At 34.5% G+C, this 19,530-nt stretch overlaps 1 long non-coding RNA gene across 1 annotated transcript; it reads left to right on the forward strand.

Annotated features, from left to right (window-relative positions):
• The first annotated feature begins 1,017 nt into the window (after positions 1–1,017).
• LOC146913555 (uncharacterized) lies at positions 1,018–5,609 on the forward strand. Its single transcript, XR_015016181.1, has 2 exons — positions 1,018–1,172; positions 4,757–5,609. It is a non-coding gene; the product is annotated as an uncharacterized LOC146913555 (long non-coding RNA).
• The last annotated feature ends 13,921 nt before the right edge of the window (positions 5,610–19,530 follow it).

Here is a 19,530-nt window from a genome sequence, read left to right on the forward strand (position 1 = left end):
GGGAGATCAACTGATAACGAGGGCAGAGTGGGTAGAGTTTACATGCATAATCGTGACTCTTACCACGACCATCAAAGCTATGTCAGATCAGATGTCATCGTTGATTGCTAAGGTTGACAACATCATCAACAATAACAGAAAAAAACAGAACGGGAGAGGTGAACCAATTAGGTTTCATGATGGAAACAATCGAATTATTAAGGATTCGAGTTCTTCAAAGGTGGAGAAAACTGATTTTTACGAGATAATGTCGAGTCACTGGAAGAAGCTGTAGATTTTACGAGAATAGGCCAATTGAGCTAAATCTATTGAAAAGGATCATAAAGCATTAAAGGCTAAACTTGATGAAGATAAAGAACACAAGGAAACATCTAATGGTGCAAATCAAAGGGAAAGCAGAACGTGGTTATCAAAAGGATGAGGCGAAAATAAACACAATTTTAACAATTAAAGCAGGAAAGATTATACTTATTGGTGGAGTTGTTATAGAAGGTGACTCTGAAGTTGATGAGAAGATATTGTCAGGGGGTCATTCTCTTGAAACTCTGGCAAAAATTATGGTCATGGCTTTTGACAAAACTAGTACTGTAACAACCCGATTTTCGTTAGATTTATTTTAATTGTTTTTATATGTGTTTATACGTGGTTATACGTGATTAATTGCCTCTGTGTGTATTTTGGTTGAGATTATTAGAATTCGGTGTTAGAAGGGTATTTTAGTCATTTTAGACTTAGGGGTATTTTGGTCATTGTGTGAGAAAGGGTAAATTAGTAATTTCTCTGTGAGGATTATTTTTAGTGTTTCAAGTGAGAACCATTATTTTTTTATTTTTACTAAGTTGCTGGTGGGTTGTGGTAATTAGTTGTGAGCCGGTAAGTATTCGATAACTTTTTACCGTAAGTGAGTAAGACTTTGTGGTTTAGTTATTTAGAGGTCTTAGGCCCATTAAAACTTTTTAATGATTAAGCCCATTAGTGTGGACACGATTTAAGCTCTAGTCTTTGTAGAAAATTAGGGTTCCCATTCATTTTGTAAGAATTTGAGTGAGGTAGAGAGAGAAAGAGCAAGAGGAAGAAAGAAGAGGGTTTGAAGAGGAAGAAAGAAGAATCAAGAGACGATAGAGATTTTAGGAGTTAAATTGAAGCTTTTGCTAGGATTTTTGTCAATTGAGGTAAGGGGGTTATATTTCATTCATAATCTATTAGTTGTAATCCCTTCTCTAATTCTATGCAAAAGTGCTTATTTGAAATAAGTGATTATTGTGAAATTAATTGTTACAATTCGTGCTCTTGTTATAGTGATATGTTTGGGTATATGAATTCAATGATAATTGAGTTGTTGTTGATGAAATTTCATGTTCATGATATGTATAAATAGGTACTTTGTGAATTTTGCTAGAATTGGTGAATTGTGATGTTGTGTTGTTGAATTGTGGTTGAGTTCATGATTATGAGTTGTGATTGTTGTTAAGTGTTGTTGTTAATGTCATTTCATGAATTGGGTGTTGATAAGTTGAATTGTTTTTGTTGATTGTGATGATTTTGAATGAATGTGAAGTTTGAATAAGTTAAGTTGCTTTTTCTTACTTTTTCATCTCTACCCCCGAATTCGAAATGAAAACTGGTACTGATCCGTACAGAATTGGCCTTAGGTGTAACATAAAAGTTGTAGGTATGGATATTACCTTTCTAATGACGTTGGTTTGACTCCAAAATGATTTTTAGAACTTGAGTTATGGTCAAATTACTACACATAGGTCATGTGGATTTTTGTGAAAACTTATCATAACTTTTTCAATGAGCCGTGAAACTTTTCCAAACTTGATATTGGGTTTAATGAAGTTCTTAGAGTGAGTAAATATTTATGGATTTGGGAATGTGAATGTTTAAGAGATGTTTTGGGTGGAATTGAATCGGAGAAAACGGGTTTTTGACCTAAATTGACGTTTTAAGTGATTACATGAAATAAGCTATGTTTTAGCGATTGAAATTGAGGAGTTTGAGTTTAAAATGATGTGTTATTTTGCTGTTTTGATTCATATTTTTTCTGGAACATATTTTACTTGCTCAAACTTTGGATATTCTAAATGGTAGGAAACTTGGATTTATGGCGTTTTCAGTTTCCGAAAATTATTGGAAAATGGACTTGTTGTGAATAAATTTGATTGCATGCTTGGTCTACAGTCCTAATGGACTTAGGAGAAGTATGCAAGGTTGGTGCAAAGCCATGGTGCATTTGGAACTCGATTTTGGTAATATGGTGACGTAGACGAACTTAGGACTTTTCCCATATGAACTTGAGTCAAACTTTGAATTGAGACTTGAAGTCTTGTAAGTGGCTTACATTCATAATTTTACGACTTTTAAAATTAGTTGTGACAGGTCTTAATGAGTTTTAACTTGTTTTGTTTTGAAAGTGGAAATATTTTGGAAAAGTGATAAAGTGAGATGAACTTTGTGATTTTTGTGACTTCGTCGTATTTGGCCGGTGAAACGTACATGTATACTCTACTGCACTTATATATAGTCTAAGTGTATACATAGTTGAGACACTAAAGTTTGTTTGCTTTGTTTTGGTTCAATTGTTTCAATTGTTTTAAAGTTGTAAAATGATAGACGAACTTTGTCGAAAATAATCTTTAAGACCAATACTTGGCAAATCTTTTGTGGGTAGTTTGATATGGTTATATGAAGATGTATGAATGATTGATAGGTGTTGAATATGATGTTTATCGTAGTATGGTGTATTTTCTCCTTTACTTGGATTGAGAGAAATTGTATGGAGTTGTTGAGTTGTAATAATGTTGTGATGTTGATTAGTTGCATATATGCCAAATGATGTTGATATTTTTAGTGCAAATATGTTAAATAATTGTGATGATGATTATGTTGATGATGATGCGGTGATGACTCCTTATTGAATTGTGACATGTTGATTGTGTGGACGTAAATACTTAATAATGCAATTGTTGTTGAAGTTGTTCAATATAAATGGAGGTTATCCTTTATATTGTCGTTGAATGTATATGAGGTGATTTTGCATTGTCGAGTCTTTGCTTGTATGTCCATGCATCATAGTTATGTTGAGTTGTTGATGTTGTAAAAGGAGGTATACTTTTACATAGGTGAATTGTAAGAGGAGGTGTACTCTTACATATGATGTTTTGTTAGCATCTTAAGGTGACGACCTTGTTGGTGACGGTACCGTATGCATATAGGTGTCATGTATAGGTGCATTGTACAAGAGTCTTAAATGTCTATGTGACTTGGTGAATTTGTGCATTGGTGAAATTGCTGAATGTTGTGACTATGTGGATTGGTGTATATGTACGTTGGTGGATTTTGTTGATGGTTGTGAATAATTGAATAAGACTCTAATTGTATGTCTTACTTGCTTGTGCGCATACGCTTGGTGAATCTATTTGAGGATAATTATTTCAGTAATAGTAATAAGGTGAGAATTGTATATATATATACACACACACACACACACACACACACACACACACACACACATAAGTGGCTTACATTCATAATTTTATGACTTTTAAAATTAGTTGTGAGAGGTCTTAATGAGTTTTAACTTGTTTTTGTTTTGAAAGTGGAAATATTTTGGAAAAGTGATAAAGTGAGACGAACTTTGTGATTTTTGTGACTTCTTTGTATTTGGCCGGTGAAACGTACATGTATACTCTACTACACTTATATGTAGTCTAAGTGTATACATAATTGAGACACTAGAGTTTGTTTACTTGGTTTTGGTTCAATTGTTTCAATTGTTTTAAAGTTGTAAAATGATATACGAACTTTGTCGAAAATAATCTTTAAGACCAAATAATTGGCAAATCTTTTGTGGATAGTTTGATATGGTTATATGAAGATGTATGAATGACTGATAGGTGTTGAATATGATGTTTATCGTAGTATGATGTATTTTCTCCTTTACTTGGATTGAGAGAAATTGTATGGAGTTGTTGAGTTGTAATAATGTTGTGATGTTGATTAGTTGCATATATGCCAAATGATGTTGATATTTTTGGTGAGTGCATATATGTTAAATAATTGTGATAATGATTATGTTGATGATGATGCGGTGATGACTCCTTATTGAATTGTGACATGTTGATTGTGTGGACGTAAATACTTAATAATGCAATTGTTGTTGAAGTTGTTCAATATAAATGGAGGTTATCCTTTATATTGTCGTTGAATGTATATGAGGTGATTTTGCATTGTCGAGTCTTTGCTTGTATGTCCATGCATCATAGTCATGTTGAGTTGTTGATGTTGTAAAATGAGGTGTACTTTTACATAAGTGAATTGTAAGAGGAGGTGTACTCTTACATATGATGTTCTATTAGCATCTTAAGGTGACGACCTTGTTGGTGACGGTACCATATGCATATAGGTGTCATGTATAGGTGTATTGTACATGAGTCTTAAATGTCTATTTGACTTGGTGAATTTGTGCATTGGTGAAATTGCTGAATGTTGTGACTATGTGGATTGGTGTATATGTACGTTGGTAGATTTTGTTGATGGTTGTGAATAATTGAATAAGACTCTAATTGTATGTCTTACTTGCTTGTGCGCATACGCTTGGTGAATCTATTTGATGATAATTATTTCGGGGTATATATATGTGTTATGCATGAATCCTTGAATGCTTATGTTTGTTTATGTTGATTATGATTGATGTGAAGCTAACTCCCAGTGGCCTGTGGTGGACCGCCTACCTGTTTGTATTAATGGGTAGACGGAGTGCAGATTTAGTTTTGCTGCTTTCTTGGTGAGTGTTTGAGGATAGCGGGAGCTACCTCGTCTATCTGTTTTTCGATGTCTTAGATTGGGATCTGATCTAGGATGTCAGTTGTTATCTTATTTCGGATTTGTTGATGTTGTTGAGATTTTACTCTTATGTCGGGATTTGGAGATTTTACATATTGATGTACTTGGAGTTTATTACATGTATACTTGGAGATGTATGTTATATGTCCGCTGCGTAGTTGTTTGAATTTTTATGCATGTTATATTTTTGGAGAACTTTGGAGATGTAGCGTCTATTTCTTGAATAAATGTCGCGTATTTTATCGCTTTAATAGAAATAAGGTGTTACAAGTACCATAACAAAGAATGATTTTACGGTCATAAATTTTCAATCTCTTTCGGATGACATTGATTTGAACACATTGATTTATTGGGTGTCATGCATTGAGAGCAAGTCAAGCCATCCATTTGCGGAAGCAACTGTTGGTACCTTGCTCAGTGGCTGCTTTGTCTACAAAAAGGGACCGTCACAGTTCAACCAATGGGATCCGGGTGTATGTTCTCTTGTTTATTGGAGGAGTTAATATGCGTGAGAAACTCTTTATCAAAATAAGAACCCGCAGTCGAGTTCTTCAAAGGTGGATGAGACTGATGTAGGAGAGTTTCCATAGTATTTCATTAGTATTTTTTTATTTCAACCTAATTTTTTTATTTCTTTGTTTTTGTTTCAGTTTTTTATTTTCGGCCCATAAGTTTTTTGTTATTTTCTTATTTAAGCTTAACAATTGTAGCCTAAGAGTCAATTATTATTCATTCAATAATATTTTTGAGAGTTTTCTCAATTTTTAGTGGATTCGGGAACCCTATTTTCACAAGTTTGTCGCTTGTGAACTAGTTCCTTTTCAATCTATGTTTAGTGTTGCTAGCCTACGCTTCTGACTGAATCACGAGCCTCAAATCTATAATATGTCCAAATTAAAAAGCCATCTCATACTAAAAAAAATAATTAAAGAAGAAAAAAAAAGAAAATTAATTAAAGAAAAACATGAGTCCTGGGATAATTAAAAAATGAAAAAGGAAAAGAAAAATTATTTTGGGTTAATTGAAGAAGGAAAAAGAAAAGGAAAATTAATTAGAGATATACATGAGTCCCGGGTGTTAAACCCATAACCAAGACCATTCCTACTTATATTTTGTACAGCAAGGATGCTTTAGAATATCTAATATTTAAATCACGCCATTTGTATATATTAATTATCTATACCACCTATTAATAAAGGCAAAGCATGGGTTTGGTGTAGCCTTTTTTTCAACCCATAATTACCCTTTGCAAATCCTCTCACACGTCCAAAAAAACTCATGGGCAAAAAAGGGTTTTCAAACAGTTTTCTTTGCAGCAACCCATATCTCTTCACACACACAAAAGAGAGAGAACAATAGAAAGGGAGAGGAAGACTCCTTCACGGTAGATAGAACAAGTAGAGGGAGGGGGTGGTTCTTCTATGCAACAAGGAAGTAGAACATGAAGGAAAAGGATCAGTACACTGAGTGACCAATTAGGGGTAAAAACGATGAACGGTTTCATTTTTTTCCTTTTCCAGATCCTTATCATGCTTTCAATTTGTTATAGTAACAATTCTAGATTATTCTCATCATCAATATATTCACATTGTTTTAACTTTTTAATTGTTATTGTAATTTTGATTTTGTTTATTTTCATTACTTTCCTCTTTCTTTGTAGTTTGCATATACATATTTAATTTGCGTATCAGTAATTTAATTTGCATCACTTTTGATAATTCACATCGAAGGTGTTTGATAAAATACACACTTCACAAATATTTACATTTTCATAAGCCAGTATGAGATATGCGCAGGAAGTATAAAATTAATTTAATATCAAGATATCAAATCTTTTTGCAACCAATCTTTTGGGAAATTTCCATTTTTTGATATATTCATATTTTACATAGACCAGTAAAATCAACTGATCTTCATCTTCCACTTACAATATCCAACCATGTCTCATAACTTATGTTTCTTCCTATTATTTGACAGAAAAATGAATGTTGTGTATTTTTTTCTTTTTTTGGGATTCAACTTCACTCTGTCCAATTTTATTGCTTTCTTATTTGTTAATTTATATTATTTTGGTTTAAACATCATTCTTGAACTCTCTTCTTCATACCGATGAAAGTTGAAAGATGCACCCATAGGATTGTATCCACATCAACTTTTCTCCTTCCTTTTCTCTTGCTCTCTAATTTGTTATATATTCTTGGTTTTCATTTTTTTTTTCTCCAACTACCTTCTACAGAGAAATACAGCTTATGAAAGATGCACATGGGAAAGTAGCCACACACAATAGGTAATGCAACTATTTTCATTTACGCTTTTATTATATGCTCTGTTAAAAGATTGGTGTGTTGCCGGTCCACAATTGTATATGCTATTGTCAACTAATCTTTTATTTTTTAACCAAAAAGGGAACCCATGGCCTAATCTCATGTATTAATGACTAGGGAAACCAAGTGGCAGAGATGGAGAAACAGTAAAGAAAAAAATCTTTGTAATCACATGCAAACACACTAACATACCTTGCCACCTATTCTATAGTATACTTTAATATGTTAACATTCCTATGTTGGTAGACTAGATTCATCAACGAGTTATGATATTATTAGTTGTGATTCAAAGTATAAAAATGATTTTTCATTTTATGGCAATTTTTACTTTTCTCAAGACTTGACAAATAATTTTCTTCAAGACGATGTGGCATTGTACACTAATCTTAAAATATTAACAGGGAGTTTTATGGATGAAAAGAAGCAGGAAATCTGGAAGGAACAACAATGAATGTATCAGTTATCTTGCAAAAGCTTTCGACCTGAACAAAAGTAAGGAACCCACTGCAATTTTTTTATTACAAATGAATATGGATTGACAATGTGGAACGATATGAAAGACTTTATGAAAAGCCTCAAGGTGAAGAGAGAAAATAGCCAAGATAATTGTTTATATTTATGTTTCATATTTTTCAATTGCATCATAATTTCTTCATTGGTAATGATATGCGTGTCTTCTTCGACTTTGGACCCCCTTTGTAGTATTTTCGTCTTGCAAGTCATTTTATTTTTTTTGAGTGAATCTTGCAAGTCAATTTTAAAATCCACATTAGATTTTGCATTTTACTCAATTTCCAATTCATTTGGTTGTTTTCCCCATCCTATTTTCTCATTTTTTTTCTTCCCTATTTTATTGCACGAGCCACGAGGGGATACCAACTATGTGCTTCTTCATTGACAAATAAAGATGCAACCTTGATTCAAATTGAAAGGTTTCTGCTGGAGGATATGAATGCAATGCCAACCAAAGGATGATAAACAATATCAAGATAAGCTTTTTGTTATTAATCTCTGCCTTCACTTTTATATGTATGTTTTTTCTTTTTCTTCATGGATTTAAGCATTTGGTTGAACGAAAATTCAAGCAATGCAAGCCACCATAGTAGATAGAAATTGAATTGAACCTAAACTTATATTTGTCACTACCATTGGTGGTGAACTTGGACATCTGTAACAAATAACAATCTTTAAAGGCAAAACACAATTTTGGTGTAGCCTATTTATCCTTCCAAATTTACCCATATAAGCAGTTTTTTTGTTATGCGACAATTATTATTTGTTAAGAGGCAACATTTATTTGGATTTTAAAAACTAATCATCCTTCACAAAGAAAATAAATGAAATGACAATTTATGAAAGAGTTGAAGAAGAAGAGAGCGAAAGATGATCAAGTGAAAAGAACACAGAGAGAGAACTACCTAAGTACGGAAGTCGAGTTGGGAGGGTCATGCATGCATTTGGCTCGGTGAAAAGAGGAGTCTCTCCATATTTTCATCATTTAAAAAACTTCTCAGCATTTTCTTACTTCTTACTATGGTACTTGGAGAGATTGGTTTAGGGCAACAAGTGTACTTAGGATCCCAGTTTTTATTGGTGATTTTGAGTTGCAATCTATGAAGTACGAATACTCTTTTGAATTAGGCATGTCCTGATGTCAGCCACAGACCAATACATATAATTATATAGAATTATGTGATTTTCTCAAGTTATTATGAATGTCGGTGTATTAGTGTTTGTGTTGTATCTGAGGTATGTGTCTATATCCATGCTTCATAAGTTGTAATAAATTTTTAAGGCTATCAAAACACATTTAAGTAGTGAGCACATATTCAGGAAATTTGTCATTTTTGGTCTCTGCTCCTAAATCATTCGTTTAGGTTATAGTGAGATCACACAAGCAAATTATGTTAATGTATTACTTACATAATTGCTTATTGCTGCATTATTTAGAGATTTACTTGAGTTTCTATTGTTGCTGCCAACGTGTATGTGAGTATATATTGTAGCAATTATAAGGTGTCAAATCAAGTGATGTAGAGTCAATAACACATCGTGTATCATTGATCTATTATATGTTAGGTTTGGGATGACGGAAAAGGGATGCCATGCTTAATTTCTGAGTTAATAACCGAGTGGAACAAAAGTGACTTATATGTATATGCATCATACAAGCAATAAGCATATCCAGGAAATTGAGAGAGTGAAAAAGGAATAACATAAGCTTAACTTTGAAGTTAATGTCAAGGTTTAACAAAATTGGTTTCTCTATGATTAGCATTTTTACTTTGAGAACAAAAAGAGAGGGGATGTCAACCATTCATGAAGAAAGTAATGGTAGACATTACGCAAAACCAAATTTTATCACATTTTACAAAGTAAAATAATAGGGATTGTTATGCCAAGTTTTTGCGTGGAAATAATATTCATAGCATGCCATGTACTCCCTTTCATTGATGACCGTGTTCTTTTTAGTTGATTTTTGTTTAAAAGTGACTTGAACAAAGTGTGGCTGGCCATTTATAAATGGATTATTGTTAGTCATTGTGTTTAAATATACGACTATGGAGGAGTTGGCTACAGAAGTTGCAGCCACATTTTAAATTAAGAGACAAAAATGTAGATATTTAGAGTTTTTGTTAGTATGGAAAAAAGGCCAAATTTGGAAATGTTATTCATTTTGGTATATCCTTGGTCTCTCTTTCCTCTTTATGCTATCAATTACTTCATGTACTTTTTTTGGTTCAGTTCATTGATGTTATTTAAATAGCTCAATATAGCTTAATAAAATTCCCACGCACGATGCATAGCTTATAATAAAATGTTCAAGTAGTATAAACAAAGAAACATATAAAAATATATACACGAGTTAGCGCAATAGAAAAAGCGGACATACGGGCACGGGAGTGCCCGTCTGGACGCTAGTTTACATGAATGCTCTAAAAAAAATTACATGCAGTATAAATAAATAAAGAATTATGCTCTCCCTCTTGCACTTTTCGCTCGCACCTAGCTTAACTGAACAAAATATCCCTACTAGGCATGGCAACAAAACCCATACCCGTGGTTAACCACCCAAACCAAACCCAATTTGACAAGTTTTCCCCGTTTTGACTGGGTTTGGATATGGGTTTTCCCCGATTTCAAAACAAGGGTATGAGATGGGTAACGGGTATATAGGTACCCACCCCAAACCCATACCCAAACCCGTCCCAAATGCAGAAAACTACTTTCTGTTGATATGTCATGTTATTTTGTTTGATAATTGTCGTGTTGTAAAAACTAACATTGATATTGTAAAAACCCATACCCAAATCGGTCTAACAAATGTTAAAGTGAGCATATTGTTGGATAATGCATTACAACATTTCTCTAGGGGTTGCAAAAAAACTTCTATTTTTTATTTTAAAAAATTATTCAATGCGGGGACGGGGATGGGGCGGGGATACCCGAACCCGCCGGGGATGGGGATGGGGTTCGATTTCTCATCCACGTTGGGTATGGGTAGGGTAATGGGTAAGTATATGAAAATTGGGTATAGGGACGGGGAATCTAAAACCCGTCCCCACCCCGCCGCATTGCCATGCCTAATCCCTACGCTAGTTAACTAACGCAAGTGTAAAATTAACATGACTTGAAATTTTGCTTGTTTTACACATGCGTGGCTTAAGTCACGTCGCATGAGTTAACTCACGCAGGAATCAACACTTGCGTGAGTTAACTCACGCTAGTATTAAACCATTCAATTTTTCACCTTTTTTGCACTATTATGCACATGACAACAAACCAAGTCACACATGATACAATTTTTCTCCCACTGTCACACATATTCATTATACTCGTCGGTTGTAAATGACTTGTCAAATCCATCACTTCTTTTATTATATTCAAGTCAAGCATGGTTGTAAATGACTAGCTAAGAAAAGTGAATGATATGCATCATAGTATTTTATTAATATGACTTAACTCCACCCACACATATGCAGATACTGCAAAAAAGTGAAAAATTGAATAGTTTTGTACTAGCGTGAGTTAACTCACGCATGTGTTAATTCCTACGTGAGTTAACTCACGCGGCGTGACTTAAGTCACGCATGTGTACAACAAACAAAATTTTAAGTCATGTTAATTTTACACTTGCGTTAGTTAACTAACGCAGGGTTATTTTGGTCAGTTCAGCTGGGTGCGAGCGAAAAGTGCAGGGAGAGAGCAGAATTCATAAATAAAATATTTGAGCCCTAAATTTCGGTGGCCCAACTCAGTAGAGCTGTTTGCACCCCTAAAAGTCGACCATGTCTGTTCCGAACAACTTTACTATTCCGGCCACCAATTCAACCCTGATTCATGCCTGCAGTTCCTCCCTTCCAGTTATGATGAATGAATCTTCTCAAAAAATGTGAACCTCAAGCAACATGATGTGAACATGAAGAGGTGGAGTTGCACTTGAGGTGGCCTGAATATCCAATGGTCAATATTAATTTATATCATCTCTCATTATAAATAGTGCTCTCATTTGATATATATATATATATATATATATATATATATATATATATATATATATATATATATCACATGAGAATGACTTTTGTATGTGAGAATGGTGAGAATAAATTATAGCCATTAGATTAAAATGTGAGGCTAAGATTGAAATAAGTTAAGTGAGTCATGTACAATACACATGTGTTTTTCTCATGTCTTTCTCTCTCCCAATTCCTTCAGGTTCTCATTCATGTTGTCTCTCTTCAGCCCTTTGCGTTTTCTTCATCTCTTAATTTCTCAATGATGTCGATTCCTTTCCAGCCATCAACAACTGTGATTCCGTTCATCTCTCTCGTGTACTGGCCATCTCTCTGTATCTCTTTCGTTTGCGTTTTTCGGTTATGGCCACTCATCTTCTTACCTCTTGTCGTCATCGTTTGCCATCATGAGCACATGGCCTCCGTCGTTGTCATTAATTTGGGAACTCAGGATGCCAATTTCAATAATTTTTAATCTGAACTGGTTTTGATTGAGTATTTTCGAAATCGGAAGATGAATAATTCGATTGGATGATGATTATGATGAAGATGGGTTAAGATGTTTAAGTAAATTGAATCACAAAAATAAAAATCAAAGTGGTGAAGAGACGGTGGTTCGCCGGAAGAGATGGTGGAGGGTGAGGAAGATCTGAAGTAGACAGAACGCATAACACGTGAAAGAAGGAATGAGAGAGTTTTCACATGATTTGCACTCACTTAATTGTGTTTTAATCTCATCCCTTAATTTTAATCTAATGACTGTAATTTATTCACAACATTCTCAAATACAAAAGCCATTCTCATGTGATATGCCCCCATATATGGGACATATCAATAAGGGTTTGCTACAATAGACCCACTCATTTTTATGAAGGTCTATTTTAGCAACCAACACCTTTTCACTTGGACACAAAGACCCTTGTTTTTGTTTTTTGGAAAAATTAAAACTGAAGGGTAAAAACGTAAATTTAGTTTAATTTTTAATTTTTTTTCCTTCTTCGAGAACTCTAAACGTTCCCCCTCATTCTCTTCTCTCCTTCTCTGTTCTCCTGATTCTGAGTTTTTGTTGTTGTAACACCTCGTTTTCCCAACTTGAAAATTTCATTTAAATCAGAGTATTTAATTCATAACGGAATGTCACATACTACTTAAAAATCTTAAAAACAGATAATAATAATTATCTCTCAAAATTCAACATCAAAAAAAATCTACAATCTTGCAGCGGAAAATAGTTCAACATATTAAAAGTCTTGGCACGCAGGCCTCATCAAAATCTCATAGTTTCAGTTCAACATTTATTCATAAAAAGTTCATAAGGACACGTAAGGAATAGTAGTAAAGCAAGTCCCCATCCCGTTACGTATCAGAGCACCTAGACACAATGTGAGGAGTCCACTCACGAACGCCTCTAGTCTTTATTACCTGCACATTACCCACGGTCGAGGCAACATATACGCAGAAGGGGTGAGATTTCATAATCAATACATTAAGCATATAATCCAATAAAATGCATTTAACAACTTAAACATTAATAACATATCCACAATTAACACTCAACATATTTTTCATTTCATAACAAATACAATCATCAAATACCGTTACTAAATATCATCACAAATCGTAATCAACTTAACACTTAGCTCGACAACACAACTCATCTTGACAATGAAACTTTACCAACTCAACAACGACTTAACAACACAACTCATCTTGACAATGCAACTCTATCAACTCAACAACAACTTAACAACACAACTCATCTTGACAATGCAACTCTATCAACTCAACAACAACTTAACAACTTAGACCATCATGAAACTTCTTGATATGCAAATGCATGTGGTACCAATCAACAACAAAATGAGCATAATAGGCTCTTCAACGTGTGAGCACAAAGGCTGCCGGACCTAAAGCCCCCAACTTTAATGAGCACAAAGGCTGCCGGGCCTAAAGCCCCCAACTTTAATGAGCACAAAGGTTGCCGGGCCTAAAGCACAAAGGCTGCCGGGCCTAAAGCCCCCAACTTTAATGAGCATGCAATGAACTCAACTTCCAACAACTTAGACAACAACGTGAACAACTCATACGACTCATAATCATGGACAACTTCTTAAATTCCAACAACATAGACCGACTCATGCAACCTCAAGACCCTAACAGTCAATAGCAGGGAACAACAGCAAGATACATCATTTAATAACGCTTGAATGCGTTAACATCATCTAATGAATGAATTACATCATCATAAGTATCATAAAGCATCATTATAACATTCATGCAACAACAATTCTAATCTCAGTCACCTGAACAGACTTCTGGAGCTTATGAAGCATCCTAAACAGCTCTCTTACTTACTTCTAAGGTCAACTCAAGTCTATACGTGCGAAAGGATCGCATCGGGACAATTTTGGGCAACTAACAGCCTAACTCGCAGTGGCGAGTAACTTTGCTCGCAAGTTGGGTTACACTATGGCAAGGAACTACTCCTATAACCCTTAATTAAATCCCTCTCATTAAGCTTATTGATTTGGGGCCTTACTGTACATCTTAGGAACCCTTTAGAGGCATAAAAATGGGTCAAATATAGTTTAAGTCAACACTGCATCGTGACAAGTTGAGGTACCATCGTGGCACGTTTGGACAGCCTAAAAATGGTTTCGATTCTGGAAAAATCGTGGCACGTTGGGCTTCCATCGTGGCACGTTCATAGTTCGACAGACAACTTCAGATTTTCTACCTTCCACGTTTTCGGCCGTAAAACTCAAACCGTTAATCCGTTTTCGATGCCGTTTTCGCCTACGCGCTCCTGACACTAAGCTCTATCATATTCTACAGAAAAATTCAAGTTTAAACCACTCAAAACTCGTTTTCCAAAACCTCACAACCCTAATTCTTAACTCACCGACATCTCATCTAATCACATAGTTTTAGCTTCAAAATTACTTCTGATAATCATTATGGGGATTATCTAAGGTCTAATTACATTCTCTTCATCAATCTAACAACTTTTCATCAATTAATCCTCAAACTCCCTCAAACCCTAATTGATCAATTCTCACAAAACTCAACCTAATCATGCTAAATCATTCTACAGAATCATAACCTTAATAATATTGAAAATTAGTCTCACCCTTACCTGATTATAGCAGAATCGCAGCTCTCTCTCCCTCTTGATCTCCTCTTCTGACTTTTTCTCCCTTTTCCAAAAGCGTTTCACGTAAAAACGTCTCCCACTTATGTTTGTCTTATTTATTTACCCTTGTTGCTCATCTCACCTATAAACTTACTATTTCCACCTCACAGCCCAACTTCTAATATTTTTATTTTATTTCTCATATCTTATTTTATTTAATAATAAAATAAGTCATAACAACATAACAACTTCATCACAACAACATACCCCACATAATTTATTCATAAATCATATAAACTACTCAACCTCACAAATCATATAATTCACACATCTTAGTCATATAAATTACTTAAATCATAAATCATATAAGCATATATTTATAAATATATTCTAAACTTCATCGAATTAATTAAATAATTAAGACGGGCGTTACAACTCTCCCCAACTTATAGAATTTTCGTCCTCGAAAATTTACCTCAAGCAAACAACTCTGGATAAGACTCTACCATCTGACTCTCTATCTCCCATGTCAAGCTTTCACCAGTTGCTCCACTCCAAACAACTCTCACTAGAGGTATCTCCTTGCCCCTCAACGTCTTCACCTTGCGATCACCAATTCTCAAAGGTAAGGTCTCCACCGTAAGGTTGTCTCTAACTTGCACATCATCATTCTGAATCACATGGGACGGGTCTGGGACATACTCCCTCAACTGCGACACATGAAACACATCATGCAAATTTGATAGATGTGGTGGTAAGCCAACTCTATAAGCCACCGTGCCAATTCTCTCAGATATCTGATAGGACCAATAAACTTCGGAGTCAACTTCTTGGACTTCAATGCACGACCAACACCGGTCATCGGAGTAACTCTCAAGAACACGTGCTCTCCTTCTTGAAACTCAATGTCTTTCCTACGCTTATCATGGTAACTCTTTTGTCGACTCTGCGACGCTTTCATCTTTTCTTGAATCATTTTCACTTTCTCAGTAGTCTGCTGAACAATTTCTGGTCCTAAAACCACATTTTCACCTGTTTCAAACAAACACAACGGAGTCCTACACTTCCGACCATACAAGGCCTCGAAAGGTGCCATCCCAATACTTGAATGATGACTGTTATTATATGTGAACTCTATCAACGGGAGATGACTATCCCAAGTTCCACCTTGCCCAAGTACACAAACTCTCAACAAGTCTTCGAGTGACTGAATTGTTCTTTCCGACTGACCATCTGTTTGAGGATGATAAGCCGAACTCAATCTCAACTTAGAGCCTAAAGCCTCTTGCAAACTCTTCCAAAATCTAGAAGTAAATCTTGGATCTCTATCTGACACGATGCTTGAAGGAACACCATGCAATTTCACTATGTCTCGAATATAAATATCTGCCAACTGAGCCACAGGAAAAGGAAAACTAATATTAATCGGGAGGAAGTGTGCCGACTTCGTCAATCTATCCACAATCACCCAAATAGCATCATTTCCCTTAGGAGTATTCGGCAAACTCGTCACAAAATCCATGGATATACTATCCCATTTCCATTCTGGTACATCTAACAATCCAGCAGGCTTCTGATGCTCCACCTTCGACTTCTGACAAATTAAACAAGAATACACAAATTGTGCTACATCACGTTTCAATCCAGACCACCAAAACAACTTCTTTAAATCATGATACATCTTTGTAGCTCCCGGATGGATACTCAAGCTACTCCTATGACTCTCTTCAAGAATCATCTTCTTTATCTCATCATTGTCTGGAATACAAATCCTACCTCGAAACCTCAACACACCCTGACCATCGACCTTAAAGTCACCATCTTCAGTTTGATTACTAGCAGCCAACAAGTCCACAAACTTAACATCAGCTTTCTGCGAATCTTTAATATCTTTTAAGAAATCATTATCAATTTTCAGCATTCCTAGCTTAACACTCCGAGGCGACATTTCACAAACTAAGCTCATATCTCTAAACTGTTCAAGCAATTCAAATTCCTTCACCATCATAACAGACATATGTAAACTCTTCCTACTTAGGGCATCTGCAACCACATTAGCTTTACCCGGATGGTAATTCAAACTAAAATCATAATCTTTCAACAATTCGAGCCACCTTCGTTGTCGCATATTCAATTCTTTCTGATCAAACAAGTACTTCAAACTCTTGTGATCACTAAACACCTCAAATCTCAAATCATACAAGTAATGTCTCCAAATCTTAAGCACGAATACAACTGCAGCTAATTCCAGATCATGAGTAGGATAATTTCGTTCATGTAATCTCAACTGTCTTGATGCATAAGCAACCACCTTACCATCTTGCATAAGCACACCGCCTAAACCCAACTTGGACGCATCACAATACACCACAAAAGGTTCATCGAACTTCGGCACAATTATAAATAAAGACCCAATTTTTTGTGCTTTGTACCTCTGGACTTATTTGATATTTGCTTTGTGTTACTCAAGTATACTTTACCCAACTCAAGTATACTTTACCCAAGTTCAACCCCTAAACTCATTCCAACCTCAACCATAGAGTGGAGAATAAGAACCATAAGGAGTGGGAGAAAGCTCAAAAGGTAAATATATATACATGTTCTGAAATACATTTTAATGAAGTGATTATGTAACAAACTTTATTTTAGGCTTATGAGATGCAAAGTGCTAAAGAAATTATTTTTTGAATGACAAATGGCTAAAGAGATTAATTGTGCATTTGGAATCACAGTGAAAGGTTTTAGATAACAGGTTGATATTATAATTTTCTTTAGTTTCATTTATATTTATAATTTATTGTGTGCATCTTAGATAGTATGAAGTGTGTTAAAAGAGAGATATGTCAATTATCTTATGCTTACAACTATTTGAATTAATAAATAACAATTTTAGTGTGTTCTAATCCTCTCTTATTCTCTTACTGTCTATTTAAATCTCTTAATTCACAGAATAGCTACTATTCAAAAGTAACATTTTCTTTTTCAAACTATCATTTTTGTGTACATAATGCGTTAGCGCAGTAGAAAAAGCGGACAGACGGGCACAGGAGTACCCGTCTGGACGCTAATAATAATAATAATAATAAGAATAATAATAAGAATAATAATAATAATAATAATAATAATAATAATAATAATAATAATAAGTGTTTAGTTTCTAATGTTATGCATTTCAACTAATCTGCACCATGTTCTATGCTACAATCATCAAGTTTAAGGCTTTCATCTTCAACCATGACCCCATCTCCAACCTTATTATCAACAACAACTTTTTCTTGAGGCTCAAAGTTTTCAGCAATGAACAAATCATCATACTTTATTATCTCATTGTCAATCGTCCAACTTAGTTTATTATAAACAATCATCCTATGGACAAGCATCACATAACTTTGTGTCATCTCGATAGTGTTGTGCCCATAACATGAAAGAGGGAGGAATTGGAAAATCATCATTCAGATATACAATCATAAAATGGTTGTCATTCACATGTGCAAGACACATCATTCAGTTTTTATACGAAGGTATTTGTGTAAAGGGAAAAAGGTTTCAGATTACCCTTTTATGATGGACACTAAAACCACCACATTCTTATATCTTTATGCAATAAAGAAACTCTTATCTGATGATCGCCCATTTATTCGTTGGATAAGGGCCAATACCATCATCAATCAAAGCATGATTGACTTTGCTCAATCATTTCTCCGTCCTAATTAATCGGCGATAAAGCTCACTATCATCATCGATTAGCTCTTTTAGATGTTGATAACAAATAGTTCGATAATCGTCAACATACATATCATGTAGGATCGCAATTGTACGGAATACACAATGATCATCACCTTTGACATATATCACCTTTACAATAAATTCATGCATGAACGACAATAAATTGTCTTTGTGTGGAATGTCGACTTTAACCAGAGATGGTTTAGGAGACATATTACTTTTATGCACACTTTTCATACTTGAGCCAATTAACTTGGACTATGAAACATGTGTATCTAGATTGCGAGAGTCAACATGCTCGCATAGTGAAGGTAATCGTTAGGTGATCGTACGATATATTTATCCTTCTTTGGTGCACCTTTTGCATTGACCTTTATTGGAGGTGGACGCATGAAGATTATCTCCGGTAAAACAAACTGCAGAAACTACTCTATAATATGCACCTTCATGTTGTAATCAAAATATTTGAACATACATGTGTTGTATAGCAATATGTTAGTTAGAATGCAGGAAAATGCATCTTGTTATGTTACTAGGATATTTTGGATTATACAATACTAATTAATATGACCTGGTTCGGCATATTTAATTTGAAACGCCCCATGTAGGGATGTAAATGGATATTCGTGGATGCGGATAGTGTGATATTCGTGTTCACTCCGTTGGATAAATATGAAATCTGTACCCTATTCATATCCGTGCGAATATTTGTTTAGCGGGTAATCTGCGGATTTTGAGGTATCCGCGGGTTTATACATATATCCATCGATAACATTTATAAAAATAAAATAAAAAATTTGTTTAATTTTTTTTTAGCTAAAATTTAGAAACAAAGGTTCTTCACATGCATTTTCTTTTATTTTTAGCAAAACATAATATCCATACATTACAATAACAATAAAGATCATTAACTAAACAAAAACATAAATAAAGTCCCTTACAATTAATAAAAATAAAGTTCTTTGATTTAACAAAAGCATAA

This window comes from Medicago sativa, chromosome 6 (assembly GCF_051527215.1).
Source record: "Medicago sativa cultivar Bolivia chromosome 6, Bolivia_mono, whole genome shotgun sequence".
NCBI classification, from domain to species: domain Eukaryota; kingdom Viridiplantae; phylum Streptophyta; class Magnoliopsida; order Fabales; family Fabaceae; genus Medicago; species Medicago sativa.